General features: G+C 43.9%; 1 pseudogene; it reads right to left on the reverse strand.

Moving 5' to 3' along the window:
• LOC115309935 overlaps positions 1 to 20,973 on the reverse strand; it is a 110,553-nt pseudogene that overhangs the window by 71,666 nt on the left and 17,914 nt on the right.

A 20,973-nucleotide genomic window follows, 5' to 3' on the forward strand; every position in this document is an offset into this window, starting at 1 on the left:
TCATTTGTGTAGGTCATGCGACGTCAGTATATCCGTTAAATCTAGCGAGGAAATTGAATTGGCGTTGAAATCACGTAATGTCAATTTTGCCGTTAAATCTAGCGGGTAAACTGCATTTATGTTTTGTTCACGTGACATCATGTCACCTGATATCAATTTATCTGCTAAAGTTAGCGGGGAAACTGAATTTGTTTATAGGTTATGTGACACGAAGTGATGTGGCATCATTTTTCCTGCTAAATTTAGCGAGGAAACTAAAGTTATGACGCCAGTTTTTCCGCTAAATTTAGCGGGAAACCAAATTTGTGTATACGTCACGTGAAACGAAGTCGTGACGTAACTTTCCCGCTCAATTTAACGGGGAAACTGCATTTATGATGTGTCACATGACGTCAATTTTCCCGTTAAATCTATCAGGGAAACTTAATCCTGCTTCACTCAAACCGGCTTCACGAGGTCAGCAACAACAAACCACGTGACATGAAGGCATATGACATCAATTTCCACACTGAATTTAACGTGGAAATCGAATTGGTTTAAACGTCACGTGATGTCAATGTTTCCGCTAAAGCTAGCGGGGAAATTGATTTTGTGTTGAGGACACGAGAAATCGTATGTCGTGACGTCAATTTCCCTACCGAATTCAGCAGGGAAACTGAACTTCTTTAGATCACGAGACGTCAATATTCCCACTAAACCTAGCGGGGACACTGAATTTGTGTATAGGTCCCTGACATTTATGTCGCATGATGTCAATTATTGCGCTGAGTTAAGAAGGACACTGAATTTGTGTGTAGGCGACGTAACACAACGTCATGTTTCATAAATTTCCAAGCTAAATTTAGCGGGGACCCTTTATTTTTGTGGTCACGTAAAGTCAATTTGCTACTAAATCTAGCGGGGAAACTAAATTTCTGCGGAGGCCACGTGACAGCCGTGACGTCAGTCGTGACATCATTTTTCTTTTACATTTAGCGGCGAAACTGAATTGGTGTTGAGGCCAGGTTACGTCAATTTTCCCGTTAAAGCTAACGGGGAAACTTTATCCGGCTTCACTTAATCTGGCTTTACGAAATCCGAACAACGAGCCAAACATCCTTTCACGTTAAAACGTTCTACTTTTCGGACGCTTTTCATATGGGCGAATAAAAAAAAAGTCACACGGGCCGAGATCCGATGCATGCGAAGGGGGGAGGGGGGGACGGTGGCATTTAATTTTTCAAAACATTGTTGAACTGACAAGGCAGTGTGTGGCGGGGCATTGTTCGTGATGGTCCCACCACTTCCTCCTCCCCCTTGAAACAGGGCATTTCTGCCTCGCCAAGTAGTGCACGTTTCGCAAACTCCCAGGTAAGACACCTGGTAACAGTTTCACCAGTAGCAACAAACTCGTAGGGAACAATTCCCGAATTTTTCGATGTTTCGATTAGTTGAGGAGGTAGAGGGTCTCACTGAACAAGCTTGGTCATTGATCAATATTCACCCGCCTTGAACCGACAAAAACCACTCGTAGACTTGCGATATCTTAATAGCACCTTTTCTGTAAGCTGTATGAAATATTACAAAAGTCTCGCCACCGTTTTCCCTAAAAAAAAAAATATTGTGGTTGCGCGCTGGTCCTTCATACCAGATATTGTTAAAAAAAAGTAATGAAACGAGAAATGGTTTTTAAGTGCTAAAGGGAACATTTTAGCAGACAAAGCCGGTCAGAAAACTGACCCTGAAGCGTTACGCTTAGCGTTGCTAGTGGCGGAAGCTGGCACTACGAACGGCCCGCCGTCCAGAAAATTATTCCGGTTACTTTTGGGTTCCCCATGTAGATACGTCCTAAAAGGCAGAGATATCCTGGTGAACTTTTTAAAAGTAATCTTGATGCCCCATCAAATACTTTCGACACGTATAATATAAAATAAGGATAGCCTATTTTACAGTAAAACTTCTGGTGCGCACAATTACTGGTAAACATAATATACAAACCATATCTACTAAACAAAACCAATTCAGTGTCACCGTTAATATTACGTCAGATGACTTCGTGTCACGTCACGGGTAAACAAATTCAGTTTCGCCGCTAGATTTAGCGGGTAAATTGACGTCACGTTACCTCAACACCAATTGAATTTTCCGCTAAGTTCAACGGGGCGGTTACGCCGACTGCGACGCCGTGAAACGCAAAAACGGGCGCCTAAGAGTTGCGCTCTAAAAGAGATAACAGATAAGCTCTACCTACGCCCTATCTGCTAACCGCGCACCCTCTGTCTGACTGGTGCAATAATCGACAGACGGCGGCAGCGGCCCCGGTGGCTTACGGCAGCTCAGTAGCCCCCCGTCACGCCTAAGCGTACGGGAGTTTCGAATGATAAGCGGTGTGCGATTTTTCGGTTCTATAATGGCCAGTGCAGAATTTCTGTTTTGTTTCTAATGGCATACAAAAAATGCACGCTGAAAAAAATGAAGCCGATGGTTGGTCGAGTAGTTTCAGCTACATGCCGGCTGCTTTTGGCACGACCGGGCGGTTACTGAGCTGCCGCGTGAGCTGCAAGGGCTGATGCTGCCATTTGTCGGTTATTGCGCCAGTCAAAGTGCGTTCTTAGCAGACAGGCGCCGTAGATAAAGAATACCAGTTGCTGTTTTTCTTTTTACTTTTCTGTCAGGTAAGCCTGTTCTCTAAAATTTTTAGATGCGGAGAATCTCTTGCTCGGGTCTATGTCCCGCGGCGTCGTAGTCCGCACTCACACTACGCATGCGCCACTCTCCTCCTTCCCTCTTTAAAACAGCTGCGCGTTACTCTCTCCGCTCTCTCTCTCTCTCTACCAGCTGCGTGCACTTCTTGTGCGTTCGCTTCTACTCACACCGCGCGCGCATGCGCAACTCTCCTCCTCTAGTCTCCTCTCCTTCAAGTGTGAATATAATAAGCGGTAGCGCGCTCCGCGCGTTCAGTTCACCGCTGTTGACTCCACTTCACTCCGTCCTTCCGATGAAGTGTGATGGAAGCAACAGTCCCGTCAGTTAGTGGGTTGGCGCAAGCAAGCGTCAGCACCAGCCCACAAACTAACAGCAGCGCTACGTCCACTGAAGACAAAGCTGCGCAGCAAAGGGCACGCGACGCTGAGCGCAAACGCTTGAAGCGAGCGGCAGACCCTGAACTACGGCAACGAGAAGCGGCGTCCATTCGTCAACGTCGAGTGGCGGATGCTGAACTACGACAACGTGAAGCAGCGGCGGTTCGAGAACGTCGAGCAGCAGAACCTGAGCTTCGGGACCGTGAAGTTCAACGTAAACGTACGAAGCGAGCGGCGGAACCCGACCTTCAAGAACGGGAAGCCGCGTGTAAACGTCAACAAATGACTAGAATATTGACACCTAGTTGTGACGCTATAGTTTTTTAAACTCTTATATTTATACTACATTTTCCCTTTTTGGGCTGCAAACAATAATTCTGCATTATCACTGACTATGACAAAGGTTGATTTCTAAGCAATCGGAGATAACTAGATTACTGATGTGCTTTTCAAAATTTTTTAATTAGTGTATTCCCTTTCCTTTATAACTAGTATCTCCTTTCTATCTTTGAGAACGTTGAGACCCTTGGGGGGCGGTTTTATTGTTGTGCCATTCTATGTTGTTGCTAAATGAAAGATGTCCTGTTCCCGTCCTCGTCCTCCCTGTTTTATACTTTCAAGTTTTGTAGGAAGATGTATCTTGTAATATGCGACGAGTTGGGATAGCAGACATTTCAGCTTGCTTTGTTCGGGAGTTCCCATTTCCACGAGAATATTTAATTGGCCTTCGTTGTAGCGCGCCAAAGATGCACACAGAACGTTGGATTCACATCGCACAGGTTTGCTAGTCATGAGCATTGAGTGTGTTGATAAAGTATAGAGAGCTTCACGAGGAAGATGCATGTGAGAAAAATTTTGAGGCAGTACAGAACACTGATGCAGCCAAGAAAAATACAAACATGCCCATGTTTCCTACTCTCGTGTCAGTCAATTTGAGACTCAATGAACCTGATAGTGGCAAGTCTTTCCAAAGCGAACGGCATCGGCGCCACCACGTCAGTTTTCTGTACATTTTGCACGACAGCGCTGCTGATTCATAGGACACTCTTGATGCTTTTGCCTCTTTTTTTACATCTAGCATATCTGGGCCTATTAGATCAATCTCACGATTCATTTGGTGCATTTATTGCGCTGCCATAGCTTTTGTTCTCAGGAGGAAGGAAGCGGTGAACAAGACATGTTGTGCTATCTCAAGCACTGCGTGCACAGGCCCACAGCAATGTTGTACGTACAGAAAGACTGAAGTTCACATAATAAAAATCGTTTTATCGGTGGCTTAGCAAAACTAGATGGTGGGGTCGGGCCTACTGTTAAACGAGGGAGACACCAATTTCTCGGTTGCATTTTTACTCAAAGCGATGCATATGACGTCGCTTATCCTGGCGTGCAACTTGTGCCAAGACATTGCAAATTATTTAGTAGTACATTGTTTCTGCCTAGTGGTTTTTATTTTTATTGCTGGGAGCCAGGAGGTTGAGGTGACACCACAGGTCAGTTAAACATATTATTATGGCGGCCAGATGGGTTCCTAAAGTATTGACATAGCAGTTGCTTTGTCTGCCCTCATTTTAGCACATGGTTACATCTATGAAGAGTGCTACGTCTAAACCACACAACCGGTAATCTGAGAATGTCAAGGTGGATGTCACAAACGCCTCAGAGACTGCACTTTGACGTGGGCATCTCAATGAAAGGCATTACGTAAGAATGCGACTTCTAAAAGGCAGGGCTGATGAACTGGAAACGCTGACGGAGATGTTGCTAAGGCATCAATGCGAAAGTTCGTTCAGGCAGACACTTGGCACCTGGCACACAACTAGTCCTAGACACTACACACCGTTGATGGTGCTGCTTCTACAACTCTGGTGTCTTAGGGATGTGCGCCTGTTTTGTGATATGTACACTCAATGTGCTGCAACCGTGAATGCCTCTGCCTCTGCATCCAAATCTTTTAGGCCCGGACTGATCTGTGACATCATCCCAAGATCCTGCCTCCCAGCAATAGAAATTGAGACCATTGGGTACAATTAATGCAGTTACAAATTATTTACTGTGTCTTGGGAAGTTCTAAGTTATATGTCATTAATTGTGATGCAGTGTGCACATTTCTTAGTAAACAAGATACGACCCATAGCGTCTATACTCCTTTAAGAAATATTTAAATCGAGGGCATGCTTATATTGTAAATGGTTAACTATTTTGATGGAAGCAATCTTTCCACTTCATTTCATGTATCTAGGATCATGTACGTCATCATCCAAGATGACCCTGGAACGTCCAGAGCTCCGTCCATAGAATCGTCGGAGTACAAGCTTCCTCCCGTGCCACTTGACATCACGCAGGCAATGCAGAAGCATACTAAAGGCCACTATGTGGCTTGCAGAAGCAGACTTATTCAGTGGATCTACCACGATCTGTGTCTGTATAATATGTAAGTAAAAGTTGGTCTAAATTTACTCCTACTTTATAACAACTCAAATCAGCAAATATGCATGTTTTGGTTTGCTTGTTACATTTACATATTCAGACAGCTGTTCAAAAAACCGAAATTAATATGCTTTCAATATTCTTGTTTATTCTTTTGAGGTGTGGAGGGACAGGGGTTTTTTCTTTGTACGCTTACATTTATTGAAGCTGTGGGGTCGTGAGTACATATTTATGGCAGTGAAAATGTAAGTCCACTTTGAGTGATGGGTCAAAGTCTGAGAACTCCTAGAAGGCTCACGATAGGTGGCTTGAACTGCTAAGCACGTTGCTGAAGCCAGTTGCCAATCTTTAACCTTTTGAGGTCATGTGGGATTTTACTTTGTTGGTCCGTCAGGTTCGACTTAGTTGATGCAAAAAAATGACCCAATCAACGAGTAAACTTGAATTTAACTACTTAGTTTAAAATGAGTGATACATTCAATGAGAAATATCTTTGCATTCTCCTGAATACGGGAGAGATGTGAAACATCCAGAAAGTTTGGAGAAATTTCGTAAAATTTAAAATCGAGGTACCATTCTTTGGAGAAGTTCCTTCACATAGGGTTCTTTGTTCAATGCTCGATGTTCAATGTTCAATGATCTATGGTGCCCCCGGTGGATTGATTCGAGCGGGAAGCCACTGCAATCACGCATGCTGCAGCTGCATGTGCTTCGCTTGTGCCATCAAATTTTTATGGCTACAAATCTTGGGAAAACTGGTTTTACCCAAAACGATGGCGGTTGGCTAGGTGATATGCAAGGATGTATATACATCTTTTACTGTAAGTCACTGCTGTGGACATAAAGAACAGTTTCCAGTTTCCCTCCCTGAATACATTTCTTGGCATGACAAGTAGGCAGAGTGGCAATGTCCAAAACATCTCTCTCGCCCAGAACAGAGTAGCGAACCGGGACTGAGTACTCGAGGTTAACTTCTCCGTCTTGTCTTCCTTTTTGTCTTATCTGTCTCTCTCCACATGTCCATATAGTGAATGGGCTGTTGTAGATCCAGTTGCTTTGAAGTAGAAGAAATCTGGAGGGAGTGATACCTAAAATCAGGGAGCAATACTCAGATGCATTTAACAACATATATTGCTTTATTTTCAAGATCGGTTTATGTAGTATGTGTTTAAACATAATATTTTTACCTCTAATGTCTATTTACATGGTCTTTTTTTACATCTAGTACATGGTCACAGATAGGTCTCCAGCTTGACACAACCTTGGGGGTTATTGTAATTGAAAATTTTGAACTCATTTCCAGTAGACGTTTGGAAGACCTTCTGGTGTCTTTGGAATCTTTTTTGAAAGGTCTTGCCATGCTCATAAGTTATATTTGTAGTAGTAGCAGAAATACAATTTTTGTCAGTTATATAAATCCCTCATAGTGAATTGTAATTAGTGCAAGTTTGCATTGAGATTTTTTTTGATTGTATGTATGTACTTTTTTATTTGGCAGGTACTCAGATAAACTGTATGAGAAGGCTGCAAAGTGCCTTGTGGATACGTTCCCAACGCTTGCAGACACCACAGAAAGTGGACATGTGAGTAACTAGCTGCAGTTTTATTCGAACGCTTGTCTCCTGTTAGGCAAATCTGTAGCCCTTTAAACAAATGGTGTGCAAAGCAGTGTTGAGGAGTTCCCACTCCTGAGTTGGAATGATGCCGGGATCATTCCGCGTTTTCGTGACCCCGGAACGGAATGGGAATGGAATTAGATGCCTTTTGCCCGGAATGGAGTGGAATGAAAATAGAATAAACCCAACTCTCCCTTTCTTTCTTTCTTTTTTTTTTTTTGTTTAGGGTTTATGGTCAGCTAAACTGAGCCAGTCAGCTGGTCAGTTTCTCAGAAATAAAATGGGCGGGAAACTGCCAGCCCGCGTGGAGTCTTAACAGACTTAGAGGCAAAAATGCAATACAAAAAACAAGCATCAAAGCAAAGAGCAGAGGGGGGGGGGGGGGGGGGGTCTTTTACAGACGCGCAGGCGACCACGAGCTTCACTGGCCACTGGCGTTACATGAGAGCGAAACAAGAAACCAAGCACCAAGGAAGAGAAACGAAAGAAACGGCAATGAAAGAAACAGCCATGCATGTCTCCTTATCGTCCTTTTTCTTTTTTGCAACGGCATGGAGAGTGCACGCGCGCAGATGTACTGAGATTTGGGAGCGGGGCTTACTTATAACTCGCAGAACTATCATAACTCGTTGACTGACGCGCCGCCGAAAGATGATCGTTTATTGTTTTCTTATAGTTTGAGGAGTGTTGTTTAGCGGGCGGCCAACCCGCTAAACAACACACCATGTTCAATTGCGCGCACTCCTTCGAAGTGCGAAAGGTGGGTTTACTTCGGCATTAAAACAAAGCTAGATTCACTTCTCTCTTCTCTTGCGCTTTGCTCCGACGCTTGTTTTTTTATACTGCTATTTTACGTGCAAGTCCGCCGTTGGTTTTTGTTCCGATGCTTGTTTTATGTTTTACATTCAAGTGGGTTAGGGTTACAAGCAAACGAGCAGATTCCCGCTCATTTCCTTTGACTTTAGTCTCTACATACTTTGTTTCACCTTGTGATGGACCGCTACGGACGCTACGAGTCACCCCAGGCAATCCTGAGCAGGACTACACGCACGGCGCGTTGCCCCAGGGTCATGGGACACTCAGAAGGCACTGGATTTATTTCGACGGCTCTCGTTCTCTGTGTTGTGGTCCATCGTAAGGTGAAGTAGACTATTGTGACCGCTCTTGGCACATGACCGAACTGACTAGACTTGCAAAAAGATAGTCCCGCGCCAGACGAGGTACAACTGTTGCTGTGATGGCCACCGAGAAGGAGAGCTGGGTGCTAGCTGTTACTTAGGTTTTGGCTTCTGCACGTCTCAGCTGTCTGGTCTGTATTCGTGCTCCTTGTCCTGGACCCTGTTTGAGGCGGTGAGAGGTCGGTTGGACGGTGGTTTTGAGGAGAGACGGAGAATGTCAATTTGAACGGTTCGCTATTACCCCGTTAATTGTATTTTGATGCGAAGTTAGCTTTGTCGACGCCGAATGCGAAGCTTACGAACCAGTGTGCAAACGACGAACATCCAGTATAGGACAAAGAAATTGCAAGGCCGCCATTTTTGCACTATTTTTATTATTTCACCACCTCCCACTTGAGCTCTCTAAAAAAAAGAGAAGTGACATAAAACATTTTGTGAAACTGCGTTCGCATGCCCAGTTTGAGGTATGTTCGATTGGAATTCGAATTTTGCAAGGCTTACCCAATGTATTGGTCCTTACGGCATCACCGGTACATACAACCTCATTTCTGTTAAAGCCAGGCACCTCGGTCACCGCAGAACACCGGCAACTGAGGGCTCGCGGAGTGCATCTTGAATGTCCTTGTAAGTAAATACTTCGGACGCGCACTCGGTAAAAAGCGTTGGCTCATGTCCGAATTATGAGCAAGATGATCAGCAAATGACAGGTTATAAACCCATTACGTCCGTATAATGAACGAACCGCATTGAACAAATGTATATTTGAGCCCAGCAGACGTTCTATTGATCGCCTGGAAAACACTTAAAGAATTGAATTGAATATGATCAGAAATATCGAGATTTGTAAAAGAAGCGTGACCTTGTGCATTTTAAAGCAGGTTTCATGACATGATCTCTACAATCCCTCGTGCTGCACCATGGAGGCTGCGCTTTGTCGGGATGCTTTCTTGCCGCTGTGCATGGAGTCACTTCCAGCAGCGTACTAGCCGTGTTGTTGCGCAGTTTTTTGAAGAATACAGTAATATAGGTTATTTATAGCACCACGCACAAACTATATTGTTATGGTCTTACCAAACAAACACGCTGGCCACGTATGTCCTAAAAACCAAATTCAGAACCAGTTTGCAAAAAAAAAAAAAAAGGAAATGAGTGGATTTATGTTTTGCTGCATGTTGCGTTCACGTGTTCCCGAGACCAATGTCTTAAACAAGCATACACATATCAAGGGGCTTTCTCAGTGTTTGCAGCACAATGAAAATAAACACTTTGTGCCACCAGCGCTCCGCTTAGTAAAATGAGTGCTTTTTTGAGGCATTTAGCTTTTTTCTTTTTTTGGGATGGAGCTTTTTTGAGTAAGGAGCGCCGTCTGGGGAGTTGTCTGCTAACTACAAATCAAGAGCAGCCTAACATGCCTCCGCCCGTCAGAACACATTGGCATCGTGCCGTTGTGTAAGTTTGGAGTACTTTTTATACCCCCTACTACCGATAACACAAAACAAAGCGTCAAAATAGACTAAATACGGGCGAAGATAGATGCTGACAATATTGCTGTCGCCATTTTCGCAGGGCACCACGTCCCGGTGTCCCGCGAAAATGGCGACTGCAGGAGTGAACGCATGCGCAGAAGGTTACTGGAAGAGGGTCCATTGTCTGTGCGTTTGATAATTTCAGCTTTAGGCTACTTATGCCGGCAACACAATGTAGCTGTCAAGTGCCAATGTTTACATTTAGGAATTAGAGGAATGGAATGGAACCATTCAGCCATTCCAGGAGTGGGAATGGGCTTATAGTGTCCCCATTCCTAGGAGTTGAAAGGAATTAAATTATTGAAACCTCTAATTCCCCGGAATGGAATTGGAATGGAATAACGGTGCCCATTCCCCAACACGGGCAAAGCATGTTAGCCGAGGGTGTGCCCCCTGTCCCAAAATGAAATCCTAGCTGCATGCCTGCTAAACTCTTTGCACTCCACAAGGAATCCATGACCAAGTTTTTCCAGAATTAGTCCCAAATCAAGTTGCACTTTATTGAGCTATTCGACGACTGCACATAAGGAGCTGCTTGAGTGTTTTTTTCTTTTCTCTGTGTTTACTTTGTCGCCACCGAGAGCATGAGTGGAATATTAAATGTATTTCCGGGGCTGTATTTGAACATATCGCCGCTCCGATGGCCAGTGGAGTAGCCAGGATTTACAAAATGGGAAAGGAAAAGGAGAAGGGGGGGGGGGGGGGGGCTGAACATTGCAGTTAAGATTTTATGCAATCATCTGAGCTACAAGGAAATATGCATGCATTCACACAAGTGGTTTCGAGCAGCACACACAAAGTACTGTATTTCCTCGATGTTAGCGCAACCACTCAACCACAGAAAAGATAAAACCTTGATTATAGCATGAGGCTGATAGAGCAATGAAATGGTACCTTTATTTTGCTAGATATCGCTTCTGACGCAATTCCTAACAACTGGGAACTCTATTACGCACAGAGCCGGTTGAGTTTCTCAGCTCTTGCGTCTCTCTCACAAGTTAAAACGGGCATTGCACTGGGCCAGCCACATTGTTATTGGCTCCCTAAAAAACGGCCAGCAGGAATGGGAGCTGCTAAAGTTTTAAAGTTTTAATTTTCCCGCTGACCAGGACAGCAATTTTTCTCGCCAAGACTAACCAAATACAGGGCAACACGCTGGCAAGGTTGGAAAGCCCCAGCTTGTATAGATGCAAAGGAAAAGAAATAATAAACTTTAGGCAGTATTGCGCAATGTACCGTATTCGCGATTTTTTTATATCAGAATACTGATCGCCATAATTCGTGATAAATACTTTGATACTACCTATCTGTAATTATTGTGTCAATAAATATTTCTAGGCCTGCAGCCTCAACAGATTTTTGGGGAGAGCTGGCTGAAAATCCCACCTTGTGTTTTCCTCAGAAAACACTCCGGACTGAACAGGTGTTTCTAAATTTTTTTCTTGGGGACAAATTTTTTTTCTCAAGGTTTTATTCTCTGCAGCATTAAGGCAACAATATATATTTTTCTACTCAAAATTAAAAATGAGCACCGGGCATATTCTGTTGTTATCTGAAAACGTCCTGCTTACTTGGAGGTAGTAGTTGTATTTAGTTTTGCTCATATACTTTTGAATCATTGTTTCTTACAATCTCTCTCGTGTGTGCACCTAGGACTCCTGGCGCTTCGCACTTCGCTTCAAAGCGAAGCGTGAACGTGTGAAGCTTCGGCAGATGACGGAAGAAGGTTACGGCGAAGATGGGGCTCCACCACGGAAGCAGCAGAAGCAGGCAAGAGTGCCAAGGGACTCGAAGCCATAGCGGGTGACAAGGCCTGGGACCGTACGACAATATCGTTCAAAAAATAATCTTTAACATTTATGGGTTTTGATATTAATTCTTTACTTTCTTGTAATGTATTGCAGAATATCGGGCTGCCAGCCGATGGAGAAGACGAGGAGAGTCTCCAGGGCCTCGTCCTTGGCATGGACAAGGAGATGCGAAAGACGAGCCCTAATGCTGCCTGCACCGCGGACTCCTTGACAAGGACATTTCCCACACGGACTTTGTGGGTGACAAGCCAAAACCCGAGTGTGGCGGAAATCGTGGAGAAATATCCTGCTTTTAAGTGCGGCACCTTTGTAAGTATTCTTGAGGTGTGAATCTGGAGCGTTGCAAAAGGAATGTTTAAATGTATGTTGACATGTTTCTTTTTTTTTGTCTTTGTTCATTCAGCTTCAACAGGAGTTCACGACAGCAACAGGCTGCACAATAGAAGACAAGCTGGTGGTGGGGCTGTCCAACAGCAGCCTATGCATCTTGGAGGCCGCCAGAAAGAAACGGCACCTTGCCGCCTTCTTCGACGACCTCGACGGTCGTGCTGCAGGAGTGGACGCTGGTCCCGAAAATGGTACGGCATAGTGCACAAATAGGTTTAGGTTCATTCTTGAGCGAAATTGGGGGGTATTTTCTAGAGCTTTCACTCATTGCCTTTGTCCTTAATCCATTTTATGCCTAGAATAGGCAGTTTGCTGTAATGCCATGATGACTTTTGTTATTTTAGATGTCTTGATCATGGCTGCATTCTATGTTTTGCCATCTCTGGTAAAGGAAAGAAGTTTGACCTTCCTCCACCCAGATGTAAGTTCTAGATTGAGACCAACCTCTTTCTCGACAGCTGGCGACGTAATTGCAACTGTTTTAATGGTTATCTATGCAATCATGCCTCATTATTATGTATTATCTATGCAATCCTGCCTCATTATTATGTATCTCATCACCATACAGTAACTAACTCATGTTTAGAAACAAACCAGTGTTTAGTGAAGCCAAAAAATGCCACACATGCGATTTGGGTGTGGGTAAGGAGCTTAGAGCCTGGGTTTTTCTGCCCCTATGAGCCATACAAAAGTTAAAAGATTCCTGTAATTATCCGCCTCATCGTGCGGGCAGACTTATTTCTATTGTCTGCCGAGCATGGAAAGCAAATAGCAAAATTAGTTGTCCTAACGCAAGCTCTCTTTTGTTAAAAATTCTGGACCGTTTAAATAAATCGATTAGCTGCAGTCGTGTCTCATTAATATGAATACACCCACAATATGAACAAAATTTTCATAGACGGCTCCCTGGGCATGCAATTCTGCCCCGACAAAAGGGTACCGTGCCAGTCTTTTTGAGCTACTGAACCTAACTATTTTTCTTTTAATATGCTGTTTTTGCCCATCTGAACGTGCTATTTAGTTTTTTTTTTCTAAATTCAGAACAGTTATTGAGAAGACAACGAAAGAAAAATGAAAAGTTCAAAATTTCCCGTGCGTTCCAGTGGCGTGAGGTCACAAGAGAGGCAGACGTGCGGCCCAAGAGGGCAGTCGCATGCCCCAAATTTGTTTGGAGCTGGCCTTTAATATAGAAACCTGCAGTTCAGATTATAGACACACCTTTTCGGGAAATTGGCATTTTAGCCTCATTATACACGAACTCAACTCCCCTACGTCACGCCGCGGTGGTGGCGCGCCGGACGCACTTCCGATCTGGGGCGGTGGGCAGAAGTCGCCCTGCCAGACATGCATTCCTGTGTTCCTTTGGAAGAAACGAGACAAAAAAAGCCTGCCTTCTCGTCAAAATGCTGCGGTGTGTGGCTGTACCAAGAGGGTCTGGAAAGGTGTGAAGATCAGTTTTCATGTGTTTTTGCTTCCTCCGTTCGTCCGAGAACGTAGATAGTAGCCGTGAAAAGGCCAAACCAGACGCTGTCGAACTACGATTGCGTGTGAGGGCAACACTTTGTGGTCGCCAGATGTATTTGCTTTGTTCCAACCTAAACGACAGAAAACCGCCAAGTTGTCCGGACCACTCACGAGTTCAGTGCGTCTTCAAATTCACACGGCCGCCTGATCGTTCGAACTTTCGTCTGCTCTTTCAAACTCGTCTGCTTTTCGTCGTCTGCTCGTTCAAACAAAAGCGGCCCGTAGACCAAGCTTTGACGCGGGGATTGCAATGAGAAGTAATTGCAGGCCTCAAAAGACTTAACTAGGCTTGGTGTAAACAGTAGATACAAGATGTTGATCATTGGTACCGGTGGCCATCACCGACTTGTTACGCTTGGTCTGTTCACGCTTGCGATCTTCAGTATCGACGTCGATCATCGCCGCTTCCTTCTACACTTTTGCAGCACGAGCGACGTCGCGACCCAAAATAGCTAGAAGAATCTCATCATGGTGTTGGCGTCAATTCTGCGGCGTTCATGCGAATGAATCACCGCACGTCAAATTATTTACCGAAAGTTTAGCGGCGTAACGAGCCTTGATAATTTCGCTCAGGCGATTAAAGTGGTAAGACATTGCGATGAGGACGTAGAATCGACAATCCCAAGGCGAAAAAGAGTATGCAGACTCACACAGACGCCGACAACGTGACATTCGAGTGGTTTCTTGACGCGGGACGTGGTGCTTCTTGCTCGCACTCCCTTGCGCATCCGTTCGAACTGTCGTCTGCTCTTTCAAACTTGGCTGCTTTTTGTCGTCAGCTCGTTCAAACGACAGCGGCCCGTAAACGAAACCTTGACCCGGTAACTGTGATAAGAACTACGTGCAGGCAGGCCTCAAAACACTTTTGAAGGTTGGTTGGGGTAAGTAGGCTAAGTGTAAACATATACAAGAAGATGGTGATCATTGTTACCAGTGGCCATCACCGACTTGTAATGCCCGATTCTACTTGCGGTTTTCAATATCGACATCCACCATCTCAGATAGGGTCCACGCTTCTGCAGTCCGAGCGACGTCGCGACTGAAAATAGCGAGCAGAATCTCATCGTGGGAGTCAGGCTTTAGCGCCCATTCTGCGGCGTCCACGTGAAATGAATCGCCGCACGTCACATCATTCACGCAAAGTCTTGCCTCGTTAGTTTTGCTCAAGCCGCTCAAGTAGTCAGACAATGTTAGGAGGACGTAGAATCAACGATTCCAACGCGAAAAAGAGCACGGGGACTCCCACCGACGCCGACAACAACGCAATTCAATGGTTTGTTTATGGGCGACGGCGAGCTTCTTGCCCACCATCCACCGCGCATGCGCGGCGCCGGTGGCGTCGACCAGGGGCGCTTCGGTTTGTTTGTAAAAATGAGTTGGTGTATAGACTCCGGTCCATAAACATGCACACAAAAGAGACTACCACAAAGGTTGTATGTGTATCCAGAATTCGCTATCGCCCAGTTCGTTGCCCGTCCCATTATTTTGGATGCGACTCTGCAACATGAAGAGAGATTAGTGGACCGCATAGGTCATACAGTGTACCGGCAGCTCACCACTGTCGCCATTGCACCTCTTGAGAAAACGTGTGCACCTAAAGTTGTAGGGTTCTTAGGACTTGCAAGCCAAAGGTCATTTGCCCCTTCCAGGTAGTAGGAAAGTATGACTCAAAGTATTAGTTCAAACCCCTGTCTTATGTTTTGGGTTACTAAACTGTTTTGTTCGCAAGGCTTGTCACTGAATGTTTGTGTTTTTAACCTTCATTCAATATTATTATGGACGACTCGCATTATGAACGATTTTTCTGGGGAATGGAGGTGTCCATATTACCAAGACATGGCTTATATGTAGGGTGTGTACTTTCCAGTGTTTATTTGTGACAAAAATCGGCGGATGTTTTTCGGTGTTTATTTATTTTAAAAACTCCGATGTATTTCGATGGAACGTCTCACGACGAGGCTAAAAACGGTGATTATCGGTGAAAAAAAAAAGCGGTTGATCACAGACAGAGAGTTCCAATTTTATTCACATAGTTCATACACTTCTTCTCTAGGAAGCAACTATTTCTCACACTTGGTTATTATAGTAGATGCAAGCATACTTTCAAGCTTGCATCTACACGCCAGGAACGTGCTGCCGTCATGGCAGCACGTTCCTTGCGGTTCGCAATCCGCAATTATGAAAACGCACGCTCCTGTACGACACGGACGTTGGCAGTGTCTTCCAGGAACCACAGCAACCTCTGAATACATGGCTTGCACCAACATCACTTGGCCAGACACAATGAGGAAAAGGCACGAGAGAGCCTGCCCTCCACTAGTGTTAATTTTTCCACAGAAGGGGGCCATGGGAGACAAAATAGGGGAAAGGCGTATGAGAGCTGAGCTTTCACTGCTTTCACTAGACGCTTTTGACCCCCAGAAAGGAGGGCGGACTGGCGCCACCTGCAAGCCATGTATAAACACTGGAAGAATGCAGGATCCACGACATAACACGTTTGACGAACCTCTACGGGGAAAGGGTTTCGCTAGGTCGGAAACTAGCAACAACCGGTGTTTTTCGGTTTTAACCAGGGCGAAAATATCCAACCACCGGTGTTTTTCGGTTTTAGCCGATTTTATAATTTCGTCAGCGACGGATGTTTATCGGTGTTTTTCGGTTAAAACCGGAGAATGCACACCCTGCTTATATGTAGGGTTCTGCATTTTCTGGTCAATCCAAAATACATTTGCCAGCAAAAATTTGGCCAATTCGGATTTTTCTGAAAAATTTAAAATTTCGGGGTCTGCCAATAATAAACACAACCGGTCTTAAATTGTCTCTGGATACTCGAAGAGGTTTCACATTTATCTTCTTTTTTCAGTCCCAACTGTTGATCACAAGCGTCAAAGAATTGTTTTTGGCCCCTTATCAGAAAAACAAGGTACAGTCATGTCTCGTTAGTATGGGCACCTCCGTTCCCCAGAAAAATTGGCCATAATAACGAATTAAGGTCACAACAAACATTAAGTAACAAGCTTAGCGGATAAACGTAGCTCCGTCCCCTTGTGCTTTATCATCCTCTTTTCCGCCTTCGAGCTGACCAGAGAAGCATCCTCCAGCATTGCCATTTATCCACAACGAATGTGATTTATCCGTCATGTTATGCCGAAGTGGATAACATACCTTCCGATTTTAAAGCCGGAAAAAACTCCACCATCTTTAGGTGCCCAGGTTTTATCTCAAGACGGGCAACGGACAATAGTGAATTCAGGGGAGACTTTGTGATTCACTAACCTTTCTTTTCTTTTAGGTTTGTAAACCCGCGTTCAAAATAAATGCACGGGCAACAAACAACAGAAATTAGTGATCTCCGTGTATGCATGATGAGACTTTGGCGGTTCCCTAACTTTTTTTTCTTTCTTTTCTGTTAAAGTAACGAACGGGCAAGGAATGGCAGAGAATGGTGAATTCTGGGTACGGACGGCGACCTCTGCAGGTCACTAGTCTTTTCTCTTTTTTATTTTTTTGTTTAATGGCCTCGTGTCCATAACGACAAGACAAAAAATGCCTGTATTTTCCCATTTCGTCCCCAAAACAGCCATCCATAGTTTGGACTGCGGGTTTCTGTAATAACGAGGCAGAATTGCGTGGTGAGAGACTGGTCGCCGAAAATTTCGTCCTGCAGCGGGGTGTCCATATTAACGGGGTAATGAGACATAACTAGCATCCGTACGACAATAGCCGTATAAGCCTCTTTTTTTAATAGGCTACTTCTCTAAATTCCGAACTACTGTCTTATATTTTTCATATGAGTTCACAAAAAACTTTGAAACTCGAATTTGTGTTAAAAAGAAACTCAGAAAAACATCCTTCAGTTTTGCAGAAAATAAACTAAGGAAATGCAGAACCCTACTTTATGGCTTGCAGTGATGTAATCTGATATGCTAAAAATATCGTGGACATCTGGTAACTGACCTTCCATGGCATTCATAAAATAAGTTAGGGTGCTAGCAGATCTGTGTGATCCACACCTAGACTGCATTGGTGCAATACTGAGCACTTCTGTATAGCGGCTAGATTAACACAAAGTGTAAGACAGCTTGTACATTTATTTTTCGAAAACTTGGCTGTAACTTATGCTTGTGGCTTATTCTCATGGTTCTTTACTACAGAGAAAAATTTAGCAATGAAGATTTTTGTTCAATCATTTCTTGAAATATATTTTTTGTATTCCTACATTTCCTTAGGACCCAGCAGAACTTCCACCATACCCGACGGTGGGTTACGAGGGAGATTTTTACCAGGTGGCGTCGTTCATCGTTTCGGTTGACGAACTGCGCGTTGAGGAAGCGAAACTGCTGGGTGCGATCAGTACAATGATGGGCATGTACTGGGTATTTAATATGGAGTTTTTACCAAAATCATCAAAGACGCTCCAGCTGCTATCGCACATGGTTGGTGTAGATTGTGCCCTTGCAGCTAGCCCACTTGTGCTGTTGGCGAAAGGAATAATTGATGGCTAGGGTAGCGCATGCTCTGAAGTTGTAGAGGACACCAGCGCAAAAGAGAGGTAGGAGAACCAGGACAGGACACACCGCTACTATCAACTGGCATTTTTTAAAGTAGAAAAAAAAAACAGCAACTGAACAAGCTTTTTTTTGTGATAGAAAAGGGAGAGGAGGTTGCTGTAAAAACAAAAACAAAAAAAAAACTAAAGGATTTTTTTATGAAAAGCTATAAAGGAAAACGACTGGGGAAATGAGACTAGGGAAAGAAAATAAGGAAAAAAACAATTAGGAACAAAAATTAGATGTTTAAAGAAAAATCTAAAGGAGAAATAAAAAATTGAAAAATTGTAGCATTTTAAGGAAACAAATTGACGTATTGAAGCTCTATCTCATTTAGGGCTACTGGCGGTGCGCTAATGCAAGCGGCCCCCCTCTGGCTCTGATGATTTGAGCCGCTTAGATCTCCATGGCTCTCGGGCTGTTGCTTGAGGATTCTGATTCTAGGAAACCCAGGGGTGCATTTGCACTCTCGGATATGTAAAGCGTGTTCACATAGTCTGATGTTAACACACCACCAGATTGGCCCACATGCACTTTCCCACAGGAGAGCGGTATCTCAGAGACTACCCCTATACGGCAGGTGACATACTTGTGCATATGTTGAATTTTGCATTGGTTTTGGAGATGTTTCTCAGAATTGATCTTGGGGCACAGCCTCTTGAGTTTGTGTTAACATCCTCTCGGGTTGTGTTAACATCAGACTACGTGAACACGCCCTACATATCTGAGACTGCAAATGCAACCCTGGGTTTCCTAAAACCAAAATCCTCAAGCAAGAACGCAACCCGAGAGTCAGGATGATCTATGAGGCTCGAATCGTTAGACCCAGAGGGGACACTTGCATTAGCGCACCGTCAGTAGCCTTATCTGACAGAGGACTCCATTACCTCAATTTGTTTTCTTAAAATGCTAGAATTTTTTCATTTTTTATTTCTCCTTTAGATTGTTCTTTAAACTTCTTTCTTTTTCTCTAATTTTTGTTCCTAGTTATTTTTTCTTTTTTTTTTCTATTCTCATTTCCCTAGTCCTGTTTTTCTTTAACTTTTAAGTAAAAAAACATGCATTTTTTTCTCTTCTTTTTGCTTTGACAGCAAGCTCCTCTTCCTTTTCCATCACAAAAAAAAAACAACTCCAGGCTTGTTTTTCTTTTTCAAATTAAAAAAGAAATGCCAGTTGATTGTAGTGCTTTGTCGTGTTCTGTACTTATAGGGGAAAGGGCCTAGTGGGCTAAAGCGCACACCCAGCTGAACGCGCGTGGAGCGATAGCTCGTGCTGCAGAAACCAGGGATCTTGGGTTCGAACCCCACCCCTGGCCGTTTCAATCTGGATAAGCATCGTACCGGCGTGCGGTCGTGTATCACTGCTGCGTGATGCATGTTAAAGACCTCAGGCTAGCAGTCGTACTGCACTGGCAAAATTGCTCATCTGCAGTGTAAACCAGTGTTACCCCATCCTGGCGGACCGACCTGACGATAAACGTCCAATTTGACTGACTTTGTTCTTCTACTTGTCCGTGTCTTTTGCGCTCTTGTCCTCTATGTTGCATTACCAACTAGCCAAGCAGTTCATTCTGATACATGCTCTGAAGCTATGGCTGGACTTGTTTCTTGAGGGACACTCAAGAAACAAGTCCAGTCTTGTTTCTTGAGGGACACATTTTTTAGTGCGTTCCCACAGGCGGTAAGCTTTTGTGGCCAGTAGTAAGTGTCAATATGTTGAAGAGTGCCTGTTGTTTTAGCTCTGCTGATGTTTGGTCCACCACATGTTTAATGTCCCACATGCTGCAAATGGAGTTAATCTAAGGACGAATTGTGTTCTACTTTTTTTTCCACTCTCTATATGTGCAATGCTTTCCATGTAGTGTTTGAGAGAATGGCTTACACCAATGCAATAGCATGCATCTTTCTGTGTTTTGCTCAATGTATGTGCAATGTTTCAAATGTAGAGGCCAAAGAAACAGCCTGGATCAATAGAATAAGTTATTTTGTTTTGTGCGGTTTTGCTCACAGTGTTGCAGTGTTATTTGTATAGAGGTCAAAAGAACAGCCTAAACCGTCAGAGCAATTAATAGGTTTGTTATTTTTGTGTTATGCTCACCGTATGTGCAATATTGTTTGTGTAGAGGTCATCAAGGGACCACTGTGACCGATAGAATAAATCATTCATGCCTTCTTATATTTTTGATTTTATACTGACGTTTTTCGTATAGACGTCAAAATGTTCTCAAGAGGGCTTTGTTACGTCTTGTGCAGAGGTTAAAGAAACTGAACCATGCAATACTGTGCTTCGTCGCACCCTGTGATATACTTGTCCTCTTCTCAAGCATCTTAGTGAAGAGCGATAGTTTCTCATGTAAAGTTACATATTTTCCACTTGTATGTGGTTTATGAGATGCTTTAAAGCATTTAAGATCGTTGGTTATTTTGTCAATGTATGCATTTCAAATACAAAAATGTCTTCTGGTTTTAGCTTTTCAGCTCAATGCTCTTTTTAGTGCTTTTGCCCAACATTTTCTTGTAGGCTTTAAATGAGTGTTCCCATCTCGCATGTCACATGCATTGGATATCGCAGAGATTGTTCAACTTTCATGAAGTAATAAAAGTGTATGACTTGAGCTCCATCTTTTCCTTTTACGATTTGATCTTTTTTCCTTACACTCTTTTCTCAGCTAAGGTGACAAGTCGATGCAAGTGACAAGCTTGCTGGATTAGTCAATCACCTGACTGCTCTCTGCGGGAAACTGATTGTTGACTGGTCTAGTCAGCAAGTATAGCATCATCCCGTCAGCTTAGCAGTGAATGGAATATAGGGGACGAATACAGGACTAAATACAAGGAATCAAATTTACTCCTATAGGACTAAATACAAAGGATAATATTTACTCCTGCGAGA

This window comes from Ixodes scapularis, unplaced genomic scaffold (assembly GCF_016920785.2).
Source record: "Ixodes scapularis isolate PalLabHiFi unplaced genomic scaffold, ASM1692078v2 PGA_scaffold0__279_contigs__length_252992795, whole genome shotgun sequence".
Taxonomy (NCBI): Eukaryota; Metazoa; Arthropoda; class Arachnida; order Ixodida; family Ixodidae; genus Ixodes; species Ixodes scapularis.